Source organism: Halyomorpha halys, unplaced genomic scaffold (genome assembly GCF_000696795.3).
Source record: "Halyomorpha halys isolate HHAL.00 unplaced genomic scaffold, Hhal_1.1 Scaffold1317.1, whole genome shotgun sequence".
Lineage (NCBI taxonomy): Eukaryota > Metazoa > Arthropoda > Insecta > Hemiptera > Pentatomidae > Halyomorpha > Halyomorpha halys.
In genome coordinates this window covers 197,365-205,298 of record NW_027105103.1, presented here as the reverse complement: position 1 = coordinate 205,298, position 7,934 = coordinate 197,365, and positions in this window count along the sequence as shown.

Sequence of the window (7,934 nt, the reverse complement as noted above, 5' to 3'; positions counted from 1 at the left end):
AAAACGACAGGACTTTTTGAATGCCCTGGTAGATATGACAAATGTATTGACTTGATTTCATACCATGTTTCCTCAGGTTTCAGAATTTATTGATGACAATTATTGTTATTATTTTTTTTTATTAACTCTCCCCAATTAGCATTCCTTTTTTATATATTTTTCTTTTATACTGATTGTTTAAAAGAAAATGTATTTTTTCCTTCACTCATGCTAGCATATTTGCTCACTACTTAAGCAGTGTTAAGTAATATTTGTAAAACAAAAGGATGGAGATAACAAAAGTCTGAATAACGTTGTTCGGAAGAAAAAACAGTGTTATTGATAGTTCTGTTTATTTCGAATTGAGTTTGGGTAATGGATTGAAAATGTGTTATGGATCACTGCAGAAGGGAAGTATGAGAGAGTGTAACAGAGAGAATAGCATAGATAGGGTTGAGAACAGAAAGAGGGAAAGAATGAATAAGGAAAATGTAATGAGGTGTAGATAGTTGGCCGTAGATTAATAACTGGAGAAGATGGTCAGGGAGGGGAGATTGTAGTCAGCAAGAAGAACACAAATAAACAAAAAAACATAAGTTTCCTGAGTTTCAAGTCGAAACATCAGCATGAATAAATATTTTTTTGTTTATTTATGTTCTGTTTGATGACCACACTCCACGACCATCTTCTTCAATTAAGGAAAATCTAATATAACTTAGCTTAAGAAAGAGAAGCTGGGAAACTTATGTAGAAATAGATAAAATAAAATAAACTGTTATAAAAAAAAAAAATAAAATTTGAAATATGTTGTATTTAGGTTATAGTTAGTTTGAAAAAAGAAAAAAAATTTTATCTTTGTTAATATATGTTAGTTTTTATATATTCAATCATAGATTGATAAGTATGCTGTGTGTTTTAACAACTCTATATATTTGGGCAACATTGTCACATAAACTATTTCTCTCTTTCCAAGGGCCAGAGATAGGAGAACCGTGGTTGGAACTAAATGTAATAAATAATTTTCTGGTGAGTGTCTGGAGTTCTGTTGAGTAAAAATTGTATCAAGATGAAAACATTTCATATATAATCTATATACTTTTTTATTTTTCTGCATTCCCTGTTTTTATATACACCAAGCAAAAACATTTAGTCGTTGATGACCAAAAAGGTTTTACACCTTTAAATGAAAACAAAAAACAAAATTTTTTTCTTAACTCTCTTAAGCTAAAAGATAGCATTTTCCCCCTATTATTTTACTGAATTATTATAGGATTTCTATCCATATATATACTCCTCCTCAGCTTCCCTATGATGAAAACTTATTTCTTCTCTACATAATAAATAAATAATGTTAATTATTTATGTTTGATTCAAATTTGGTATCTGTTCAGAAATATGACAATTGTATATCTGGTATACTCAATCAAATTATTATAACTGGAAGACATGACCTACAATAAATAAATTTCATAGTGGATATTTGAGATTATTAAAAGTAAATTTTTAAATCGATGCCTGTAATAATTGAGGTAAAAAAATTTTCTAACTATTTATTGTTGTATTACAAACTAATTAATTGCTGTTCTTGATATGTCTATGAAGGATATTTTGAAATCAAGTAATACCACCAAAAAGTAGATGTCAGAGCATAAAAAAAAAAAATTGACACAATTCAAAATATAATGTTTTTATGTTTTCCACAAAAATACAACAAAATAACCTATACATTTCATCAGAAAAATGTCTCATAACTGAAAATTCAACAAACCAATCATTTACCATGGTATTATGACTTTTCTTGAAATAATTGTTTGTTACAGAAACATTCATCATCCCAATCTAATGTCTATTCTCATCACTTATTCAAAATGTTAATAATATTTCAAAGAAAAAGTTTCTTGGAATATAAAATATTTCAAATCAGACAAAGTAGTTTTTTACAATAGTGAAGGCACAAAAATGTGTAAGGATCTTTTCACATTAAAGTGACTTGTATTTTCTAGCTGATTTGGTAATTATTATAAGCTTACAAATATACTTTATCATTTCAAAATAATAATAAAAAACAAAACAATCTATGTGTGTAGAAAATAAAAATGCACTAGACTCATCATGTTCTATTTCTATGGGGGTAATTTTAAAATACCTGGAAGTCAAAACTCCAGTTACTTAAAGAATTTGGAGAAAATTTACTTTCTATATAAATTTTACATGTAGATGGTAATCCCACTGGAGAAGAAGCTGAATTTTTACACAAATCAGTGTAATCATTCCATGTGAAATGGAAAAGATTGGAAGTTCGGTATTCAACTGAAATTCATGTGAATAGTACTATGATAGGTGCAGCTTGAAGCAGATTTAATATCCATACGCTAAATGTTAGAGTGTTATTTCTTACCAAACTGAAGAATATCTCACCTTAGCTTAGTAGAAAGGAAAAGAAAGAGGATTTAAATTTAATGCTAAGAATTAAAATTTATCTCATTTCAGTACTGAGAGTGGTAGGATATACTACGGAAATTTGTATGAGGAGAAGATGGTTGGGGGTGCGGTCAAAATGAAACACAAATAAGTTGATGTAACTATCGTGCTATTTATTATTATAACTTATATTTAATTATTATGAGTATATTAAATCGTGCCAACGTTTCGACTAGAGGTTCTAGCCTTCATCAGGGCTAAGAACACAACAAGATAACAACCAATTAATATAGAAAATAAAAAAGAAAATATAAACAGAATGACATAAAGTGAATAATTTTACTGAATGGAATTAATAAAATGAAGTGATGAAAGAAGTGGAAAATAAAATGTATACATAGGTAATTGTATAAGTAGGTAAAATAACATAATTAAGGAAATAAAAATAAAAATGAAATTATATAATGCAAAATTCTTTTTTATTTTCTATATTGACTGGTTGTTATCTTGTTGTGTTCTTAGCCCTGATGAAGGCTAAAAACTCTAGCTGAAACGTTGGCACGATTAAATAAGTTACATCAACTTATGTGTGTTTCATTTTGACCGCAACCCAACCATCTTCTCCTCATACAAATCATCCACAGTCAACTATCTCTCATAATATGGAAATTTATTTAAGATCAGATATAGTAATGTTGTAGAGAACTAAGTGTATGTGAAAGTAAAATGTAGTATTTGAAAGAAGGTTATATGTAAACTTAGACTATTTGTTTTCTATGCTTGTAATTGTAAACTATTTTTCATAGGAAATAAGAAACAAACAAACATCAATCCATCAGTTTTCAATCTAATGTTTTGCTATCAATTTCATTCAAATTATGGGTGAAGAGTATTGTGATAAGAAGGTTATATTGATTCTGAAGTAAAAGATTGTTTTTGTTAACATGGTATGGTAATTGGACAATATTCATGATGAATTAGATTGATGATGAGTTTTTTCTTTCTTATGAAAGTAGTAGCTTAACTTGATTTAGTAAATTTATTTATTTATTGCAGCATTCATTGACAAAAATAAATTGAAATAAACTCACCTTGTAGTGCTTTGGTTGTTAATATACCATTAAATCTACTTATGTAATATATAATTGAATACAGCACATTCCAATTTCCCTAACTTAAAATCCAGAAACCAATGATAATTTTTTATACTTCTTTTATAATCAATCCTTAAGGGTATTCTTCTGAACTGAATATTCTTCATTTGGAATCTGAATAAAACGTTAAATAGTGTCAAAATAAAATGTTATTAAATAATAATAATGTAGAGATCATGATAAACAATGGATTATGAAAATCAATTAAATACTGTACCTCAGATATAAAAGGTCGGATCTCCACTGAAAACAAACTTCATGTTATTTTACATTATTTTTTCATTGTTATAAGGCTTGAAGTTCAAAACTGTATAGTTTGCTCTAAAATGGTAAATAAAAATGTTTAAATTAATACTTTAAAGGGAAAAATCATATTTTGTTTTTCTACTGCACACATTTATAAATCCGACTGCCAACCTTTTACTGCATGAGGTATAGAATTATAATATTTAATAATTTGTAAACTTAGTGTTAAGGATTGGGTTATATAAGTATTAAATTAAGAAATTTTCCTTGTAAGGTGAAATATAATGCTCTAAAGAAAAACTTTTTAAAGCTCATTGAAAAAAATTGAATAAAATTGTACATACATATGTATTGAAATACCCATATAACATATTCTTATAAATAATAAAGATTTGATTTAAGATTTAAATATTTTAGCTAATGTATTTGCTTACTTTACCTTGATTGCATATTTTTCCCGCAACTTTGGAACAAAGAATTATTTCTATGTTATACACATCAATTCCAGGAATGAGCGGACTAATTAAATTTCAATGATGGATTTTAATTGATTATTTATTTGTGATATTTAAAATAAATAACAATGGCTTAAATAAATTTATATATATTCTGCGAATATTTACTATAATTATTAATAGATATATAATTTAAATGTGTATATACAAAGGGAAGACGACTTCCCGCTCAGATGATTTAATTTTTCTTGTTGCACTGATGCCATTACTGCTCTAATTGAATGATGTGATAGTTAGTCTGCTTTTTCGTACTCTAAACATTTTTTATTAAAGTAAGGTCCGTGCTTGTGTCGGTTTATTAAAAATGTTTCTTATAATGTATTTATTTGATATTTTCGACGGTTTTTTTCTGATCATTTCTGTTTATATAAGTTGTAGTTTCGTTGATCGGTTTTTAATTCAGTTTAATTAAAGGTTGGAGGTAGGAGGCTACTTCCATCTTGAATTTTTTGCTGTAAGTGAAAAAATACACCAAGCATATTCTATATTTTATAGTTTTTTTTATCTCAATTGAAAAGTTTGAAGTTTCATTTATCGAATTAAGTCATTTGAAGAGACGAAAAGGATAACAGATAACTATAAATAATCAGGTCTTGAATTGAATATAGCCAAATCCTATTAGGTAATAGTAAGTTACGGAATAATAAATATTAATGTATTATACAAGCAGCAATAATTTTTTTAACAAAAATCTCTCAGACCTTTTTAATGTCTAATAGAAATATCATGAAATATATATTTGCAAGTGTGGATCCTAGTCATATGTTGTTAAATATTTTACTTAACTTAATTCATATAACTTAAATTTATATAAATTACGATAATTTTCATTTGTATTTATCATTTTAAATGATTTGCATGTATTACATTATTCTATTACTTTTTAATTCCTGAATCATTTTATTTCAGGTTTGAAACATTTCGACCTATTACCAGTTACAGTTAAAAGAAGCAGTGACAGTTAATGTAACTAAACCGGGTAATGTAACAACGTTACGTAATGTAATTGTGATCGGTCAGACAGTGCTTTTTGTTGGTTTTTCTTTCTTGCCAATAGTTTCATTCTGATTTATTGCAATTATATATTTGACATTAAGAACTGAAATGGTTGCGTAATTAAACTAAAAAAATCACTTATAATTATTTTACTTAATCATAACAAATTGTGAATCAATTAATTTCCAGCAAGTTCGTTCTTCATGGAATAAATAATATAATGGGATTGGAAATAATTCTATTAATTTTGAAAACTGTGCTAATAAAATAAGAAATTTAAATATTTATAAATGTTCTTATCAATTCATTAAATTATATGTATAGATATTTAAATTCGCATGCTTATAATAAATTTCCTGTTCAAAATTTAGTATTCAAAAGTTGGTAGTACCGTCCTTCATATAATCTAATATAGCATTCTTTCTTGACGTACAAATAATCTAAAATGTAACTTATTTTAAATACAGTTTAAGTGTTTGAGTTCAGATTGTCATTGAATTAGAGATGGTTAAATTTTTGCAGCAGTTGCCTCAAGGTTTGCAAACCCAGTTGAAAATTACCATATTTTTTATAGCTTCATCAAATCCACTGCTCTGTACCTAATTAGGTTTACATTGAATTTTAAAGATGCTCCTTAACTATACTAAATACTTATACTCAAGATTAAAATGTTAGTAATTAGAAAGGTTTGTTTTAGGGGTCTATTTGATTTATTGATTTTGAACTAATGGAAACAGTTTTTTTCTTTCATTTTTTTAGAGGTTCTTCATGGGTTTACTCAGTACTATATTCTGTTTTTCTATATTTCTTTTTTTAGTTTAATATCTAATAATATCAGACTGAACTCCTTTTTGTTGTGTTGGCAATAAATCTCTGAAAATTTGGAAATTTGTGAGAAATATTTTTTACATACTTGAAGTTTCTATTTGAAATTTTAAATACTTCAATTTTTTATTATCGTTATTTTTATAATCTATTAGATATTATGTACTCTTAGTATTTAAAAGTAGCTGACAGGTCTAAATTATTTATTCTTTAATGGATATTTGTTGTTTATTGCAGCTTTTATGTATATTAAAGACGTATAACATGTAAGTTTATGTGTTTATTTAAAACAGGTTTATTATCATTTTGATGTGGATTCACATCTCACCTTGTCAACTATCTCTCTCATCATCATTCACACCAGCTCTGCTGTCATGTTCAAACATGAAATTGAAACGAAGAAGTCATTTAGTAATACACTGAGATACTGATTTCCGACGAGCCATGTTATCAAATCGGATGTCTATAAAACATTTTGTACATTTTTTTTTCAACATGGAAGGCAACTGCAGGTATTTATCACACCCTTAATGGAATACTAGCATAACTTGAAAATCTAACTTAAAGGATAAATGAATTTCAAAGATTTGATATAACATTAGAACTAATTTTTTCTTACTATCCTATTAAATTAAAATATTGATTCATAATGGTGTATCCTTCATTTACACTTTTGAATGAAAATGAGTTTTAATATAAAATTAAAAATTTTCAAATCCTTTTTCATCGAAGGTTAGATTTTTTAATTACGTAAGTATTAAATATTATTATTATTATTATATAAATATTATAGGTGTGATATATATTATATTATACTTTTGTAAATCAAAAAATATACATGAGGTTATGATGACTGAGCATATAGGTCCACCACCTTTGTGTTCTCATGTTGGTTCAAATAAGGCCGGGGTAGTTAAATTTTATTTTTTGTGGTGGACCCACTGAATGGACCTCAACCTTCGACTCCAACTAACATTGTTGGAAAACTAGGATAATCCATCCTTCCTGCCTTATTTGGAGTACCCTAGGATGTTAAACCAGTTACAAATAAACGAATGCATAAAAGGCTACTGTTATGTAAAACTACAGTTAAATAAATGTATATTTTTCTGAACTTAATAATTAACAGAGTTGCTGTTATTTTAGTCATGCTTTCAACTGAAAAATTATATTTTCTTGCTATCATTATAACTTATTTTAATTAGTTGTTACTTTATTTAAATGATTTATTTTCTTTTAACTTCCATGGTATGAAAATAGTTCGATATAATCAGGTTATAGTTTTGATGGTGAGATTTAATTTTTCTTTTAAGTGAAAGGAAATATCAATAAGAAGAAAAGAAAATTAGATTTAAGGAGAAAAGTGCCTGAGGATTGGATATTGGGAAGGAAGTTTAGGACTGGAAGAACTTCAGTGATCAGGATCATACCCTTTTTTGTAATATATTTAGTTACATATTTAGTCTTACGATTTTATTTCAATTTATTCATAAAATTTATCTTTTAATCATAACATTTAAAAGCATGTATGGTGTTGGTGATTTTTAACTTCTCGTGAAACAACACTTATTTTGGAACACTTCCTTGATTTGACAAATTTTTAGTTCTACACTCTGCGATGGATCAGTGTAAATTTCCAGATATATATAATAACTGTTATCATAAATAACGTTGAAAAATATTTTATAAAAACAATGTACAAACCCAAATGGGTTTTGGAAACTAGTTACCTAAATTAAGTTATGGAAACATAACATAGACAACACCTTGATATTTGAACCAAAAATTGTATTCATGA